Below are 18,105 nucleotides of genomic sequence, written 5' to 3' on the forward strand. Positions count from 1 at the left end.
CGGTGGAACTGAGAGAGAAAGCCCTGATCTTCTGCTCCCGTAAAGATTACAGCCTAAAACACCCTGTGGGGCAGTTCTCTGTCCTGTAAGATCATCATGAGTCAGAATTGAGATGGCACCTAACGACAAAACAGGACTCGGCCAATGTACCTCATGCACAGCTACCAGCCATCTGTCAGGGGCTTGTGTGTTGCTAGGGTCCTGAAGAGGTTTCTGCAGAGCTTCCAGATTAAGACAGAGTAGAAGAAAGGCCTGGTGATCTAGTTCCGAATATCGGCCAATGAAAACCCGATGGATCACAATGGTCTGATTGGCACCTGATCATGAAGATGGCGCAGGACGGGGCAGCATTTGTTCCACTGTGCATGCCGTCTCCCTGAATTGGGTGCCAACTAGATAGACAGCAGCTAACAACAACAACAGTGCTCAGTAAAAAACGAATTAATTCAAGTGTTGTCATGGGGTAGAGAGAAATTTGGACTTTTTCTGCATGGCTTCAGACTACAGAATAAAGCCATGTGAGTGGAAGTGATGAGGCAGCAGATTGTGTCTCAGTGACAGGAAGGTGTCCTTGTCTCTTAAGAGCTGCCTGACTGGTGAGTAGTGAGAGTTCCAACATTGAGAGTGTTCAAGCAGGGAATAGTCAATAGTTCACAAAAAACGATTGATCGGACTACATAACCTGGCGGGTGGCTTTCACCTCTATGACTCTGCGAGATGAAAAAGCCTCAGCTCTTGACAATGATGAATCATCCAGGTGGGGTGGCAGGAAAGGAGACAGCAGAACTGTGCCACTTGGGATTTGGCATCTCTCGGCTGCTGCTGTGACTGCAAGTGTCCCCATGTCCTCCGATCCTGAAACATGGCTTCCTGGCTTCAGTTTCAGAGAAGATGCATGATCAAGTCACAGCCACCGCTAAAGGCAAAACAACATTTCTCACTTGTTCAGAAAACACAGTACTGTTTCTGTGCCAGGCAGGCCTGGGCTAGACGCTGAGGAAAAAAACAGCTAAGCAGAAGAAAAAATAACAACTAGCTAACGAAGCTTTACAGGGCGCTTACCACACGCCTGGCACAGTTCTAGGTGCTCTGTACTTATTAACTCATCTAGTCCTCGCCAAAACCCTTTGAGACAGGTACTATGGCTACCACCGCCAGGCAGATGAGAACATTAAGATACCAAGAGAGGTCAATGCACAATGCCCAAGGTCAAAGATCCTGCAAGTGGCAGAGCCAGGATGGGTACCCAGGCAGACACACCCAGAAAACACGCTCTTAACCCTACAAAATATAGTGTCTCCTTGCCAGAAAGGAACTCATGATGAAGCACGGGAACTTAAAAGGCAAGATTCAATATGTATCATCCTTTTCAATTCCTCTAGAAGAATCATTAGTGGTGTACATAAACCTACTTAACATCCTTGTTAAGGCTGCCAGACTGGGCTGCATTCCAAAAAGCCAATAATAAGACCAAGTCTAAGCACATTTAAGGATAGGTTAAAGGAAGGGGATTCCTCAGAGTGCAGACACACAGCCAACAAGTGACTGGAGAACTCCCTTCAAGCCCCCAAAGCTTTGTTCACAAAGACTGTGCTGGTCTCCCTGACTGCCCGTGCTATTCACCTATTTGTCCCTGCCAAGGGCCTTCAGAGGGCACGAGCCTGCCAAACACAGGAAGAGTTGTGTAAGAGTTCTTACCATCTGGAAAAGCTAAACAATGGGTAATCACTTTAGAGAGGAACATGGCAGAGTGGGAGAAGTGGGAGAAGCCAGGCTGTGACTAGGTGAAATTCTTGGCCCTAGTTATTACTTATTAGTCGGAGCATATACAGCAAGTGATCTGTCCCTCTGTGTCTCTGCTTCCTCACCTGTATTACCTGTTTCTTTGGGCTGTTGTACGAAATAAATTAATAGAAGTATTTAGGAAATGATAAGATAATCCTACAATTAAAGTTGCTTTTAATATACTGCAACCAGCATAATTAAGATAAACAGGAGAAACTTCACATAAATAGCATCATCCAGTGGTGGCAGACTTGGTTCCAACTCATGGAGGCCCCATGGGTCTCAGAGTAGAACTGTGCTTCATAGAGTTTTCAGTGGTTGATTTTTCAGTAGATCGCCAGGCCTTTCTTCCAAGGCACCTCTGGGTGGACTCGAACTTCCAACTTTTCAGTAAGCAGATGAGTGTGTTAACCTTTTGCACCAGCCAGGAACTTCAAATGTCATCACAGATAAAGATAGCAGCTGTCATGTCAACTCCAACTCATGGCAACCTTACGTAGAGCAAAATGAAATGTTGCTCAGTCCCGGGCCATCCTCCCAATCGCTGGCATGTTCCAGTCCATTCAGGCGGCTATTGGGCCAATCCTTCTCAGTAAGGGTCTCTCTTGCCCCTGCTGGTCCTCTAATTCACCAAATGTGATGTCCTCCTCCAGCAATTGATTCCTCCTGATGTTGTGTTCAAAACATGCAAGTTGGACAATGTTCTGTTGTGATCCATAGGGTTTTCACCGGCTAAATCTTTTGGTAGTAGATTACCAGACCTTTCTTGCTAGTCTATCTTTAGTCTGGAAGCTCCACTGGAACTTGTCCGCCGTCGGTGACCCCGATGGTATCTGTGCCAGTGCCATAGCTTCTAGCATCACAGTAACACACAAGCCACCACAGTACAACAAACTGACAGATGAGTGGTAGAAATATCATCATGGCTAACATTTGTTAAGCATTAAATACGTGCCAAAGAATGTCTTACGCAATATACTTGGATTGTTTTATTTACTCCTCAAAATGCCCCATAAAGATAGGACAATTACTAACCCATTTCACAGGTGAGAAAACTGAGGATCAGAGAGACTAAAGAGCTTGCAAAAGTGGCACATAGCTAGAAAGTGGCAGAGCCCAGACCTGAATCCAGCTTGGTGACTCCAGAGCCCATATGCTGAGTCCCAGACCCTTCTAGCCTGTCAGCAATATGACAGTATGGCATGTTTACCCCTCAATCATTTTTTGTTCCTGTTATTTGCTTGCTTTTTAAGTACAGTCCTATGTCCTGAGTGACTTCCTCAGATTCAGTCTCAGCCTCTGGAATCCCCTCTTGTCCAGGTTCTCTGGTATCTAGATTAGGGACCTTGAATGGCCTGTCCCTTTCATGCCTGTCACAGGCTAGCACTGCTGTCATTCTGCCTGGTCACTGACCACCCGCATTCCCCACAGCTGGCACCAGCAGGCCTGGGGCAGGCCCAATAGCAGAGAGTCTTCCAAATGGGGACCACTTAAAGTTGGGACAAAAATACTAGCACTAGCATTCTCTTGATTTAGTATTATGTTTTGTTTTGTTTTTTTTTTTTTATATATAGGATGGTGAGTAAATGATTTACAGATATACATTTATTTCCTTCATGATCTTTTCAATCAAACCTTTTTTTTTTTTCACTGCCAGAAAGAAGTATATGCTCTAGTTGCCCCGCTTCATTTAGGACTGGCCCTGGGGTTGCTTTACCTTTGGGTTACACTAGATCACCTGGGCTCCCTACCTGCTCTACTTTTGGGTTACACTAGATCCCCTGGGCTCCCTACCTGCTCTCAGATTCACCCACTATGAGATGGGAAACAGGGCACCGCCAGTCAAGGACAGCTGTGCAGCGGGAGCAGGGATGACAGAAGAGGTGGCTGCAAGGTATTGTGACTTAGGGATAAAGGAAAGGGGACAGGAACGAACATTTACTGAGCATACTAGACATGCTGGGCCCTGTGCTCGAGGCTTCCTGGGGTTGTTTGGAGGGTTATATGAGATGATGCTTGCAAGGGGCTCAGCACTGGGCCTTTTCGGCACATATTTCATAAATACTGGCTATGGTTTTTGTGATTTACTATTATCCTTGACTATTAATTTTTGTTATTATCATATCCTATGAATGCAAAATTCTACACTGTTTAAAACCAGAGCACAGGCCATCCACTTATTAATTTATTTTTTTAAAGGGATTTTTATCCTTTAATGTCTCTGAAAGGCATTTCATTGTTGATGGCATTAGCAGCCATTAAATCAGCCCCCAACTCATGGTGACTCCATGCACAATGGAATGAAACGCTATAACCCCATGATTGGTTGGGGATCAGACTATTGTGATCTGTAGGGTTTTCATTAGCTTACTTTCAGCATTAGATTGCCAGGCCTTTCTTCCTAATCTGTCTTAGTCTAGAAGTGCCATTGAAACCAGTTCAACATCATACAACATACAAGTCCCCACTGACAGATAATGGTAACTGCTTGTGTGGTGCATTGGCCAGAAATCAAACCCAGCTCTTCCACATGGGTTTCCACCACTGAAATACCACTGCCCCCGTGAACGGTGTCTTAGAAGGCTCTAAATACACAGTCAGTCCCCAGAAACATTGATCAAAATCCCTTCCTCTCCCATTCATTTCCCTCACAACGCATGGAACAGTCTGACCCACAATGTGTACTTCCTAAAAAACTCCTCCTTCTCTCCTAGTCTAAATGCTTTTTCCCCCTTTGCCCTTAATTATTTTGACTGACTCAGCCTCTCTTCCAATCAAAAACAAAATTTTTTTCCTATTTATGAAGGAAAAGGAGAGAAATAATGGGGCTGACAATTTGAGAGTTCTCCTTGATAGCTGGCAGAGCAAGGAGCTCTGTGGACATGCCAGTATTAATAAATTTTATCTTATCACATACTATTAATATGGTCAACCATGTGAACTTGGGGATATTGTCCTTGTTTTTCTAGATGAAGAAATGAGGCCTGAGAGGAGTTAAGAAAACTGCTCAAGGCCACACAAGTCATAGGCAGGAGAGACTCTAAGCTTTCTACAACTCTATTATCCTGCTTCCCTAAAAGAGACTCTGCCGTCCAAAATACCTTTCATGTATCTGTAGTGACACGATACATAATTCATGCTTTATGGAGTAGAGGAAGGAAAACAGGCCCAGGTAGGAAATCCAGCTTCATTCCTTCCTGATTGGGTGACCATCAATCAGCAAGTTTCCTAAATCCTTTCAACTTCCATTTCCTCATTCCCAAAAGCGGAATAATAATACTTGTTTCATGGGGCTGTTATGAGAAATCAAAGAACATATTCAATAAATGTTATTTCCTCCCTTCAACCTGATGAGCCAACTCTAAAAAATTTAAAAATTCTATACGTGTTCCCCTGAATGTGGCAACAAATTTTTTTTTTTCTGCTTCCAATATTAAATCCCACGCCATGCTAGGAATTACTCGCAAAGAGTGTTCACTATTTCCTCTTTCCAGAATATATTTTCCATTAGGTAATTTAAAGTTATTCAGGCCACCAAAGCCCTAAATAAGCACGCCGCATCAGAGCCAGCACTGCACGACCGCTCACTATAAATGAATTGCTTCTACATGTAAGTAGATATGGAGGTATTTGGATTTTGTAGCTCTGATATGACTCAAACTGATAGAAACACTGTAAATATCCTTCTCAGAGTTGGAATCAGGTAACATTACCATTGGCAGCAAATGCGAAACCATTTCCATAATAACTTATTGAGCCAAGAACCGCAAGAGCGGCTTATGTGACAGATAAGAAGGCACTGGGCTTGATTGAATCAGACTAACCACATATTGCTTGACATACTTTGCTTCCATTATGGCCCCTTGAGAGTTCAGTCTCAGTGTCAGTCAAATCAGAAACAAAACAAGCACCCAACCCTTCAGCCCAAGAATGGTCAGCAAAGTTATGGTATATTAGAAGGTAGGAAATTGATTCATATCGTCAATTAGCATATGGTTACTGGGATCAAGTTTTAAAAGATGCATAGAATACACTTTGTACACAAATACAAAACCATAGGAAATGAAGGGAAATAGAAACTCTCCCAAACACTAAATGTAATAAATTCCTATTTTATGTTCTTGGGCATTAAGGCTCAAGCACTTTGAGTGTTTTCAATGCTCTGCTGTAGCCTTTTCAAACTTGTGCATTTGCCAACACAACTAGATCTGATATTGATTTTTGGTTACAAAGCCAGGAACTGAAAGAGCCTGGGACCAAATCTACAACCTAGAGTAACCTTTTTTTTCTTCTTGCATTTCCAATTCTATAAAATTTTAGGGTGACACTTCCACTATAGGACAATTGAGCAACATGATGGGGGAGATGTAAGCAAATTTCAGTTTCATTCTCCGTTCTTTAAGCTCCCCATCTCCTTTCACTCAGGTACCCATATATACCCTCCCTCTTCCATACAACAGGCCAAAGAACCTGGGCGAAGTTTTCAATGCATTCATCTCAATGAATCACTGAAAAATGGGATGATCTAAAGAAACAAAGATCTTCCTTGCTTTCTTGTTACTTCCTAGGCTAGAATGGGTAAACTAGAAGATTCTTAAAGCAATATTACATCTTAGTCCTTGGAGAATTAGGAATGCATCATGTGCGCTTGTCTTTGAAACACTTTTGCATGATCAGTTTTGTTTAAGAAACATTTTATTCTAGTCTTTAGAGCCTACTAGCAGCCCAGTGCCACCTACAATGCAGGGAAATGCAAGAGACAACACAGAATGAGACACATTACTAATATAGGCTGGACACCTGGCCTGGGACCAGGAGGTATCTGGAGACATACAGGTGAGTCTTCACCCAGAAAGTCATCATTGCAAGCCCCAGAGCTTTCATTTTCTGGCTAACCCAATCACCCGGCAAGGCACGCAGGAGCAGCTGGGGTGGCAGGGAAGGCTTGCCCAGTGCTCCATTTTACAGTTCTCATCTTCTAATTTTGTTATCTTCTCTGCTCCTGTTTTATGCCAGCTAGGAAAGAGAGATATCCAGACCCAGAATTTCCAATAAGGTTGGCCTACGATGTGACTGGAATCTGTAGGCTTAATTCTAAGGTAGTTCATTCCCCTCGTACTCTCTCCTAAAGCCAGCCAGCTATGATTCTCTTTAATGAGCCAAAGCAATATTGAAGCACATAGTTCTCATCCTCAGAAGTCAAAACATTCACCCACAGAGAGATGAGTGCTGGTTAGCCCTCAGCCTCCAGCACACCTGATGCTCACAGAGAACAAGCATTATGGCTTGGGAAAACCAGAACCAAAAACCCAGTGCCGTTGAGTTGATTCTGACTCATAGCGACCCTATAGGGCTTGGAAAGGGGCCTGCAAACCCTTCACTCTTGCTATGACCCTTAGCTGTGTGACCTTGAGCAAGTTACTAAGCCTTTCTGAGGCTCAGGCCCCAAAACTGTAACATGAGACTAATGACACCTACCTCGATAAAGGTGTTGTTAAGTATCAATAATAGTTCATAGAAAGTATTTAGCACGGTGCCTGGCATATAATAAGGCACAGTACTAATACCGTGTCGCTATGAGTAGGAATCGACTTGACAGCAATGGGTTTGGTTTTTTGGTTGGTACTAATATAATGATAATGGTGTTATTTCTTAGCACCCCTTCAAACCACAATCCTTTCAGGATTAATTTTATTCACTCAACAAACATACACTGACCATACATTCTGTGCCAGGCACTGTGGATTCAGCAGTGGCAGAATCAGGAAGCAGGACTCTCTCACCAATCTTGGCCTGAATTGCTTGCCTGGTGCCTGGTTCACAGTCTCATCTCAGTCAGGTGAGGACCATGTGGTTGCCTCTTTAGTCCATGTCTGACCTAGAAGCCCTGAGCGAGGGACAAGGAACTTCAGGCCTTTCAGATTACATTTCCAAATTTCCTGAATTTGTATTTTGTGTGTTGCCAGATTTGCCTCCCCCTGCAGTTGAACTTCCTTGCAGTAGACAAGGTCAGAGGCTCTATTCCTTGCTTAGCAATAACAGCCCTAGGTGGCTGGTTAGACCAAGAATACTGCCCTGTCTGTTGAATGAGAAAAAGGGGCGGGGTGGTGGGAGTGAGAAATGGGCATCTACAGCCCCAAGCTCTGCCTCTGACCTGCCAGCTCCAGCCCTGCTGGCAGGGAGACAAGTACTGAGCCAGGGTCTGGGGAAGGTCAAGGCAATGAGCTCTGGTCTCAGTTCACTGCAGCTGCCTCTGCAGCAGACTACGGGTCATTCCAGGAAAGACAGTCAGCTAATATCCAGGTAGAGATCACAAAAGGTGCACACCTGAGGCATACACACATCGAATGAAGGTACTTCTCACTCCTGATGAGAGGAAAAAGTGGAAAGACAAAGGAAAATCACCAACATCATCATCATTACAGTGATAACTAGTCTTTACTGAGGATTTACTACTGGACCTGTGTGTGTTAATTATGACTACCCCCACTTACTTGTGAGGAAACTGAAGCTTAGAGCGGATAAATCAACCACGGTCACCCAGCAAGTAAGCAGCAGAAACAGATTTAATTCCAGGTCATGTCACAGAATCTCCAAACTGACCATACTGACAGCAATAGTACAACAGCTAATAGTTACAGAGTTAGGAGCTGAGCTCTGTGAAGAGCGATTTACATTCTCTCATTTCATCCTCACCAAACCTCTACAAGCAGCTGCCGTTATGTCCCTTTTATAGAAGAGGAAATGGAAGCTCAAATCACACTAGTGTGTGACAGAGCTGACTCCAACATCTGTGTTCCTAACCGCCATGCTCCTGAGAGTGCTGGAATCAGGAAGTCTGGTTCTAGTCCTTGCTTCGCAACTCCTGACCACACACTCCCTAATTAATCTGCGCATTGGGGTAACGGTGCCTGCTTCCCGGAGTTCAAAGGAAGTCCAAATGAAGGGTGTGGTACGAGAATAGCTGTTACTGTTATGGTGAGAATGGCCTTCACTCCATGTGAGGGAGCTTCTGGATGCAGTCAGGTCCCAGACCCAAAACTTGACCTGGTGCTATCATTTTCTTTCATTCTATTCTTAAAGAACAGTGTCAACAGAATATTCTGGGGGGAGGAGAGGAGCCAGAGGTCCAATGTGCATCCATTCATGTCTATATTTGATTTATCAGCACGAGGAAACTTAGACCAAAGAAAACTGCTAGTAAAACACAGTATGTGAAGTGATGGTGCCTCTAGATTAAATTAACTCAAAACTCTTTAAAGGCAAGGACCTTTGTCACCACTGTATTCCTAAATACTTACCGTAATGCCTAGGTCATGTAATAGGAGTGCAAATAATAGTGAAAAGCTAACAAACTACTATTGCTTAGTGCTATGAACCAGTTAATCTCCCCAACAGGAAAGAGGAATTATTTTTATTCCCACTGTAAAAATGAGAAAACTCAAATTCATAGGAGAGAAATAAGTCAGCTGAGGTCACAGAGCTAGTGAATGGTGGAGCCAGCATTCAAAACCGAGTCTGTCTCAATCAAACCCAAACCCTTCTATAATACTGCTGCCCAAGTACAGTCACAACAATTCGGATACAGGAAAGTATGTCATTTCTACAGTACTGAATGTGACCTCTCAGGAGCATGTGCCTTTATTATTTATTAAGAAAGAAGGTATCACGTCCATCTAGTTCACCATTATTTCCCTGCAGACTAGGACACCTTTAGCACATTGCAATCACTCAACAACAAAATGTTAAATGACTAAATGAATAAACATTTATTGATATACCCTCAAACCAATAAAGATAAATAATAAGACAAAGGCATGAAAAGATAAACAATACCTCAAACATCAACTGCCAATTTCAGGGGACAAATCATAATGCTTGATGGTGGTTGAACAAGAGATTAGTGGGGCCTGAGGTGGTCAGGAAACTGCATTGAGCTGAATTTTAAGGGAAGTCAGTGTCTGCATGAGCAGAAACAGTATGAGGCAGAATTTGAATACACAGCATATTAAGTCATGAGTATTTTGTTATAGAAATACTGCATTCTTATGCAAACATATGTTTTATTCAGCAAGTTCTACATCTAATATAAAAAACTTAATGTATCCATTTCAGAGGAAAAAATATTTACTCCTTAATGAGATGCTGACAAAAGGAAGACCGTGTACTAAACATGAACATGCACTATGATTCATGCAAATGCCAGATAAAGCCTTGCCCACAGAAGATGCTGGATAAATATTGACTGGGGTGAATGGATGGCAAAAAAAAAAAAAAAAAAAAAATCCAGTGCCATCAACTCGATTCCGACTCATAGAGACCCTATAGAACAGAGTAGAACTGCACAATAGAGTTTCCAAGGAGCACCTGGTGGATTTGAACTGCCGACCCTTTGGTTAGCAGCCATAGCACTTAACCACTACGCCTCCAGGGTTTCTGAATGGATGGCAGGGGTTTATATTTTCAATGAAACAAACCAACACCTTCGAGCATTTATTATGTGCCAAGAACCAACCTTTCCAAATGCTAAGACCTATGAGGAAGCTATTGTTACCCACATAGAAAACAGGTTATGTTCCAGCCCAATTAATATCAAGAGCCTAGTTTCCCCCTGAGCAAAGAGGCAAATTGTCTTCTAAAACAGCGCTATCCCCTTGATGAACTCACCTTCCACGAGGGTCTGGCCCTGAAGTCAGCAAATAGAAAACTATGCTCTACAGCTTCTGAGATCACATTCCACCCGGCCACCTATGGAGGATTCACATTCACCAAGCAAGCTCTCCAGGAGAGAGAAAGCCAGAGCACCAACATATCTAGTTTGCAATGAGAGCTGGAGCAGCTACAACAGACCTTCCTGAAATGCAAAATTTAGTGGGTAGTAATTTTACACATTTTCATATCAAAATAAACACAGATATTCTAATGAGTAGAATCCAAAATGTGCATGAATTTTTAAGATGAAATCTAAGACTTCAAAGAAACTTAAGGTTTGTAGAAGACTGCTTTAGGCCATACCCTCAAACCTCCCAGCAATACGGCTCGTGTTCGCCTACCAAGGGGAGTTTACGGTGGAAAGTTCTGAAAAGCCCGCATTAGTCAAATCTTGCAAATCAGGAGACACAAATACCTTTGGGGTGACTGCATATTTCTGCTCTGATATGTGAAGAATCATTTCAGAGTTGAACTCTCAGATGCTAGCTTACTGCTAAGTTTTTAGGGAGACTTAACTACCCATTCTAGAGATAAAGAAACAGGCTTAAAGAGGTCAGTGGCTGGCCCAAGGTCAAAAAGTGGCAGATCTGGAGCTCAGCCCAGGTTCAATTACAAAATCTAACCCCTGCCCCTCTCTTACAAGAGCAGGTGATCCAGGTGGCACAATGAAATATACACAGAATAGATGGTTCCCTACTGCACTTAAAAAACGTCCCGTATCACATTAGTTCTGAAGTGAGTTGACAATCACAGGGCAATCTAACACATGGCAGGGAGAGTGGGCACTGAGGCGGATTGTAAAGGACAGAAAAAACTTGGGTGAGGACAACGGGGAATATATTTAGCAGAAGAAAACCAAACTGAACAAAGACCCACTCACCATTTGTGACATTCACGCGCCATAGCATAAGGAGTAGGGGATCTGATACCTCACAATGTGCATTCTAATCCTGACTCCGCCCCTTACTAACTGTGCGGCAGAAAAATTATTCATCCTCTTTGGCCTCAAGTTTTCTCAGCTCTCAAATGGGGACCATAGTTAACACTACCTCACAAGGTTCCCAAGATAATCAAATGAGATGTTTGTGGATGGTCCAGCGCAGTGCTAGGCAAACAGCAGGCACTCAGTGAGCATGAGCTATTGTAGTTCATTCAGTCAGACGTCCAAATGTGCATTAAATACTTGCTCTATGACAGCCACTGTACCAGTGTTGGTAAACAAAGAACTGCATAATATGGCATTTTTTTTCCCCAAGGACCGTACATCATCAAATAAACAAGTATGAAATGAGAGTAGAGAATAAAGGAGATGAAAACTCCACCCAACTCTGCCTGGAGGAGTCAGGCATAGGGGTAGTTTGTGAGCCTATCACTTAGAAAGGCTTAATAAAGCTGGGCTGTCATTCAGGATGGGCAGAAAATCACAATGGAAAGGAGTGAAGAAAGGGTACTCCAAGGGAGAGGAAAGCCAGGGCCAAGGCCTGGAACCTCGAGAACGCAGCCTGCTGTGTTGTGTTGCAGGTGCAGCGGGCGCTTCATCCTGGAGACCACAAGGGGCCAAGTTTTAAGCAGAAGGCATGACATAGTCAGATGTCCCATTTTTAAACTAGGTATCTGGCAGGAGCTTGGAGGCTTGAGGGCAGGCAGAGGGCGCCCCAAGGATGGGAGGCGTGGTAGGAGGCTGCTGAAAGTGCCCAGGAGCAAGATTTTGAATGTCTGATTCAGGAGAAGGGAGTGGAGAGTTCAGACTTGACACCAGCAACAGAGGGAAAACAGGGAGGCTCGTGGAGAACCATGAGGAATCAAGATAAACTAACAAAGAAAATAAAACTCAGTTGACTGAAGCATTTCTTTCTGCTACTGGAGGCTCTTCTCAAACATAATGAATAAATAAATATGCTTCCAATGACTACAAAGCAGTACTTTACTTCTGTTTAAATTGCTCCCCAGAGCCAGCAGCTGTAAGAGCATTCTAGGAGCACCCACCACAGCAGGGAAAGAGACAGAAATAAAGAGTGTGTTAGAGTCTGAGAACAGGCTCATTTTTTTTTTTTTTAATTTTTATTGTGCTTTAAGTGAAAGTTTACAAACCAAGTCAGTCTCTCATAAAAAAACTTATATACACGTTGCTATCCTAGTTGCTCTCCCTCTAATGAGACAGCACACTCCTTCCCTCTACTCTCTATTTTCATGTCCATTCAGCCAGCTTCTGGCCCCCTCTGCCCTCTCATCTCTCCAGACAGGAGCTGCCTGAATAGTCTCACGTGTCTACTTGATCCAAGAAGCTCACTCTTCACCAGTATCATTTTCTATCTCATAGTCCAGTCCAATCCCTGTCTGAAGAATTGGCTTTGGGAATGGGTCCTGTCTTGGACTAACAGGAGGTCTGGGGACCATGACCTCTGGGGTCCTTCTAGTCTTAGTCAGACCATTAAGTCTGATCTTTTTATGAGAGTTTGGGGCCTGCATCCCACTGTTCTCCTGCTTCCTCCGGGGCTCTCTGTTGTGTTCCCTGTCAGGGCAGTCATCGGCTATAGCAGGGCACCATCTAGTTATTCTGGTCTCAGGCTGACGTAGTCTCTGGTTTATGTACCCAATTGTTGCTTGGGCTCAGAATTACCTTGTGTCTTCGGTGTTCTTCATTCTCCTTTGCTCCAGGTGGGTTAAGACCAATTGATTCATCTTAGATGGCCACTTGCTAGTGTTTAAGACCCCAGATGCCATTCTCCAAAGTGGGATGCAGGATGTTTTCTTAATAGATTTTATTATGCCAATTGACTTAGATGTCCCCTGAAACCATGGTCCCCAAACCCCTGCCCCTGCTATGCTGGCCTTTGAAGCATTCAGTTTATTCAGGAAACTTCTTTGCTTTTGGTTTAGTCCAGTTGTGCTGACCCCTCCTGTACTGTGTGTTGTCTTTCCCTTTACCTAAAATAGTTCTTATCTACTACCTAGTTAGTGAATACCCCTCTCCCTCTCTCCCTCCCTCCCCTCTCTCATAACCATCAAAGAATATTTTCTTCTCTGCTTAAACTATTTCTTGAGTTCTTATAATAGTGGTCTCATACAATATTTGTCCTTTTGCAGCTGACTAATTTCACTCAGCATAGTGCCTTCCAGATTCCTCCATCTTATGAAGTGTTTCAGAGATTCATCATTGTTCATCAATGATGTGTAGTATTCCATTGTGTGAATATACCATAATTTATTTATCCATTCATCCCTTGATGGGCATCTTGGTTGCTTCCATCTTTTTGCTATTGTAAACAATGCTGCAAATGAACATGGGTGTGCATGTATCTGTTCGTATAAAGGTTCTTAATTCTCTAGGATACATTCCAAGGAGTGGGATTGCGGGATTGTTCTATTTCTAGCTTTTTAAGGAAGCGCCAAATCAATTTCCAAAGTGGTTGTACCATTTGACATTTCCACCAGCAGTGTATAAGTATTCTAGTCTCCCCACAACCTCTCCAACATTCATTATTTTGTGTTTTTTGGATTAATGCCAGCCTTGTTGGAGTGAGATGGAATCTCATTGCAGTTTTGATTTGCATTTCTCTAATGGCTAATGATTGTGAGCATTTCCTCACGTATCTGTTAGCTACCTGAATGTCTTCTTTAGTGAAGACATTTCATATCCTTTGCCCATTTTTTAATGAGGTTATTTGTCTTCTTGTAGTTGAGTTTTTGCAGGATCATGTAGATTTTAGAGATCAGGCGCTAATGGGAAATGTCATAGCTAAATACTTTTTCCCAGTCTGTAGGTAATCTTTTTACTCTTTTGGTGAAGTCTTTGGATGAGCATAGGTGTTTGATTTTTAGGAGCTCCCAGTAATCTACTTTTTCTTCTACATTGTTAGTAATGTTTTGTATACTGTTTATGCCATGTATTTTTTCTTCCATGATCTTTATCGTTTTAGATTTTATATTTAGGTCTTTGATCCATTTTGGAGTTAATTTTTGTGCATGGTATGAGGTATGGGTCTTGTTTCATTTTTTTGCAGATGGATATCCAGTTATGCCAGCACCATTTTTTAGACTGTCTTTTCCCCATTTAACTGACTTTGGGCCTTTGTCAAATATCAGCTGCTCATATGTGGATTGATTTATGTCTGGATTCTCAATTCTAGAACAAGCCCATTTTGCCTAAACCTCTCCCAGTGACCTGGAACAAGACCCTTCCTATCAGGGCCTCAGGTTTCCCATCTCTAAAATATGGACTCTGTAACCCTTCTAGCGCTACTTTTCTGAGTCTAAGGATGGAACTTTCTTTCCATGGATGGGCCATGATATACATCTGAACTGTTCTGAGACCATCATGCACACAGTTTGGACATGAAAATTGCTTGGCAAGATCAGCCACTGTACTGAAGGAAGTACTGAGAATACTTGTTGTATTATTAATAGCAGCTCAATAACATTTTTAGTGAACACCTACTGCAAACTACACAGGCCTCATAACAGCTTCTGAGGTAAAGACTATAGCATTCTCCTTTTACTGTTGAAGAAATTATAATTTAGAGAGGTTAAGCAATTTATCCAAGGTACTATAGCTAGTATGGGAGCCCTGGTGGCACAGTGGTTAAGTGATACAACCAAAGGTTGGCAGTTCAAATCCACCAGCTGCTCCTTGGAAACCCTATGGGGCAGTTCTACTCTGTCCTCTAGGGTCGCTGTGGGTCAGAATCGACCCAACGGCAACAGGTTAGGTTAGGTTTTTATAGCTAATAAGTGGTAGGACTGGGATTGGGAATCAGGTTGCACGGCTCCAAGGTCCCACTCTTCTTCACTGTGCTATACCAGCTCATTCACAAAATTCCACTGCGTCTGTGTTACATAAAGGTACAGAACTTCAGAGGCAGAAGGGGCTTTGACTTTACCTGGTTCAAGGATACCACCACTGACTCTTTTCTTGCCTACAGAAGACTTAGCTAATCAATCCCAGTTTCCTTTCCCACTGACTTCAGCTATAACCTCAGATTCATTTCTAATTAAACAGAGTTCAAGATGAAGCCTGATCCTTTGCCCTCAACTTTGTCTGGGAAAACTGAATCCCATCAGAGAGATGATTTGTCTAAGGTTAGCAAAACTTGTCAGTGACAGAATTGAAATTAGAATCTTAGTGTCTTGAATTTCAGTCTAGCAGGTTGGTAGTGAGATCTCGCTGTGCAAAGAAGAGACTAGAGATAAAGGCAGAAGAGATATATCTAAGATGACTGCATCAAGTGCCAGCAGGTGACTGTTCCAAGTCCAGTCCTAACAAGTGGTTCTCAGACATCACAAGTCATCCAACTAATATGGTTCCCTAGAGAACAGCATTTCCACTTTGTTCTGATTGGAACAAGAAATTCATAAAGCTGAGAAATTAACTTTTTTTTCAAGCTAACAAATATTAGAACTGGGAATCCCATGAATCATGTGAATTAAACATAAGAAAAATAACACCATGCATTCAGTTCCTTCTGGAAGAACTAGATTTTCATCAAGCTTTGCAGGGAAAACCGACAAGTTCTGTGACCTAGCTCCACCAAAAGGATGAGTCATCTGTCCCCTTCCTGGAACACACAGAAGCAAACTCCCAGAACTGAGTCCTCTAGGGCCCAGTCAGGCTTTTCCCTACCCTGGAAGCATACAAGCACAGGTGGTCCCAAACCTTCCCAAGAAGGGGTTCCCTATCAGAGCACCACATTGGAAGGGGAGATGGGGAGACCCAAACAACATCACCAAAGGCCAGGAAAGGTAACCAGCTATGAGGCACCTGGGCAAAGCAGGCATAGGGAGATGAGAAAATATCATGAACAAGGAAGAAAGCAGAGCCGAGGCTGGTTCCACATGGGCAGAAAATGCAGGGCCTCCACCAGGCACTCCTCTTCACAAGCCCTGGGTGGAAGAAATCTTAAGGAGGCACGTTAGAAGAAACTTGTTTCATATAAAGCCTTCTGCCTTGGACGCTCACCTGGAATCTCTCCGAACAGATGATTACTGACAAATTTGCACCCAGGAAGCACTTTCAGCACCCTAGCTATTTGTCCAGTGGCCTGTTTACACAAATATACTGTGTCCTTTGTGTGAATGGGAATAATAGTCATAAAATCACTCATCCAGAGTTATTTGCACAGTGGTAAGCAAGCAGGATTCTGGCAGTGGAAGTCTCAAAATGTCCTTTTCATTAACTATTAACTCTTCGTTGTGAGCAGTGAAGCTGATTGGGGACAGCAGGGACTAGAAAATGTATAAGGATCCCGTAAGTTGACAGGGCCTGCCCCAGGGAGACGCAGGTATCTCCAGTGCTAGGACAGGCCTAATGACCCAGGAATTGGCATTTCTGCAAATATGTTTCTTTCTAAAAGTGGAACTCATTATTCTAAGAGTAGCTTTCCTGAATTCATGAAGGTAAAATTATACCAATTAAGAATCACGCCTTTTCTTCTCCAAATGAATAGAAGCTCAAAATACTGCCAAACAAAATCCCAGGTCAAGTGCCATGAGAAAGTATACCTTGGTACCAGAAAAACACTCAGATGTGAAAAAAAAATCACTGGCACAGTGCCTTTACCTAATGTTCTAGAGCCCATCATGATCACAGCATTCATTAATTCATTCATGCATGCATTCACTCATCTAACAAATGTCTGTCAAGCACAGAGCCTTGTGCTGAGTGCTTAGGAAACAGAGGTCTCTGCCCTTGATCTTCTAGGCTAGTTTGCTGAAGGCAGCCTAGCTTAGCTTTTTCCTGGAGAGATGTGATAATTTTTTAGGGCTCCAGTCCTGTCTTTCAGAGCTGCTTTGCATGCTAAGAGTGAGAAGGTTCTGAAGAAGTCACTGAAAAACTGTGAACCTTTACAGAGCATCAGACTTCAAGATTCTCTTGCTCTAGAGTTTAAGCTCAGGACAAGAAATCCAGCCTTCAGTCTGCCTCAGCAGCAGATTCTGAAGACAGTCCAGGGTTTCTAGACACCATGCCTACTTCAGTGGGGGCTGCCTGCATTTCCTCATCCTGGAGTTTGGTGTTTCTAGGCAGAGCAGGCAGAGCCAATATGCGAGGAAGGAAGGAGGAAGGCGCATAGACAGAACAGTGCAGAGCAATTATCAATCGACTTCAAAATCATGTCTTGCACATCCCATACCAACAATTCCTCATTTCTCAAAGGCACTATTTGGGTATACTTTACAGGAAAACGAAAATGCTCTTCCTATCTTTTTTCTACAGACGCATAACTAATTCCTTCACTTGGGTTGCCTTGTCCGTTGCAGCATCCGTGGATGCACTGGGAGTCTCCCTCTATAGCACCTGTCTGTGCATCTGTAAAATGGATCCTCATTTTCTGAGCATGACCCTGTGCCAGGCACCGTACTTCATCTGAATTAGATCATTTAATACTTAAGGAACTCTATGAGATTGGCACTGTTTTTAACCCCATTTTACAGATGAGCAAACTAAGTCACAGAGAATGTATGTGGCCAAAGTCACACAGGGTTCACACTTAAGTCTAGTCGACTAAACCTCTATGAACTCTACTGCCCTCTAGTGTAATTGCTGTACTACATGACAGTCTCTACCAGAAAGGGAGGTCGCTGAAGGTCAGAACTGACTCATATTCAGCTCTG

The sequence above is a fragment of the Loxodonta africana genome, chromosome 2 (assembly GCF_030014295.1).
Source record: "Loxodonta africana isolate mLoxAfr1 chromosome 2, mLoxAfr1.hap2, whole genome shotgun sequence".
Lineage (NCBI taxonomy): Eukaryota > Metazoa > Chordata > Mammalia > Proboscidea > Elephantidae > Loxodonta > Loxodonta africana.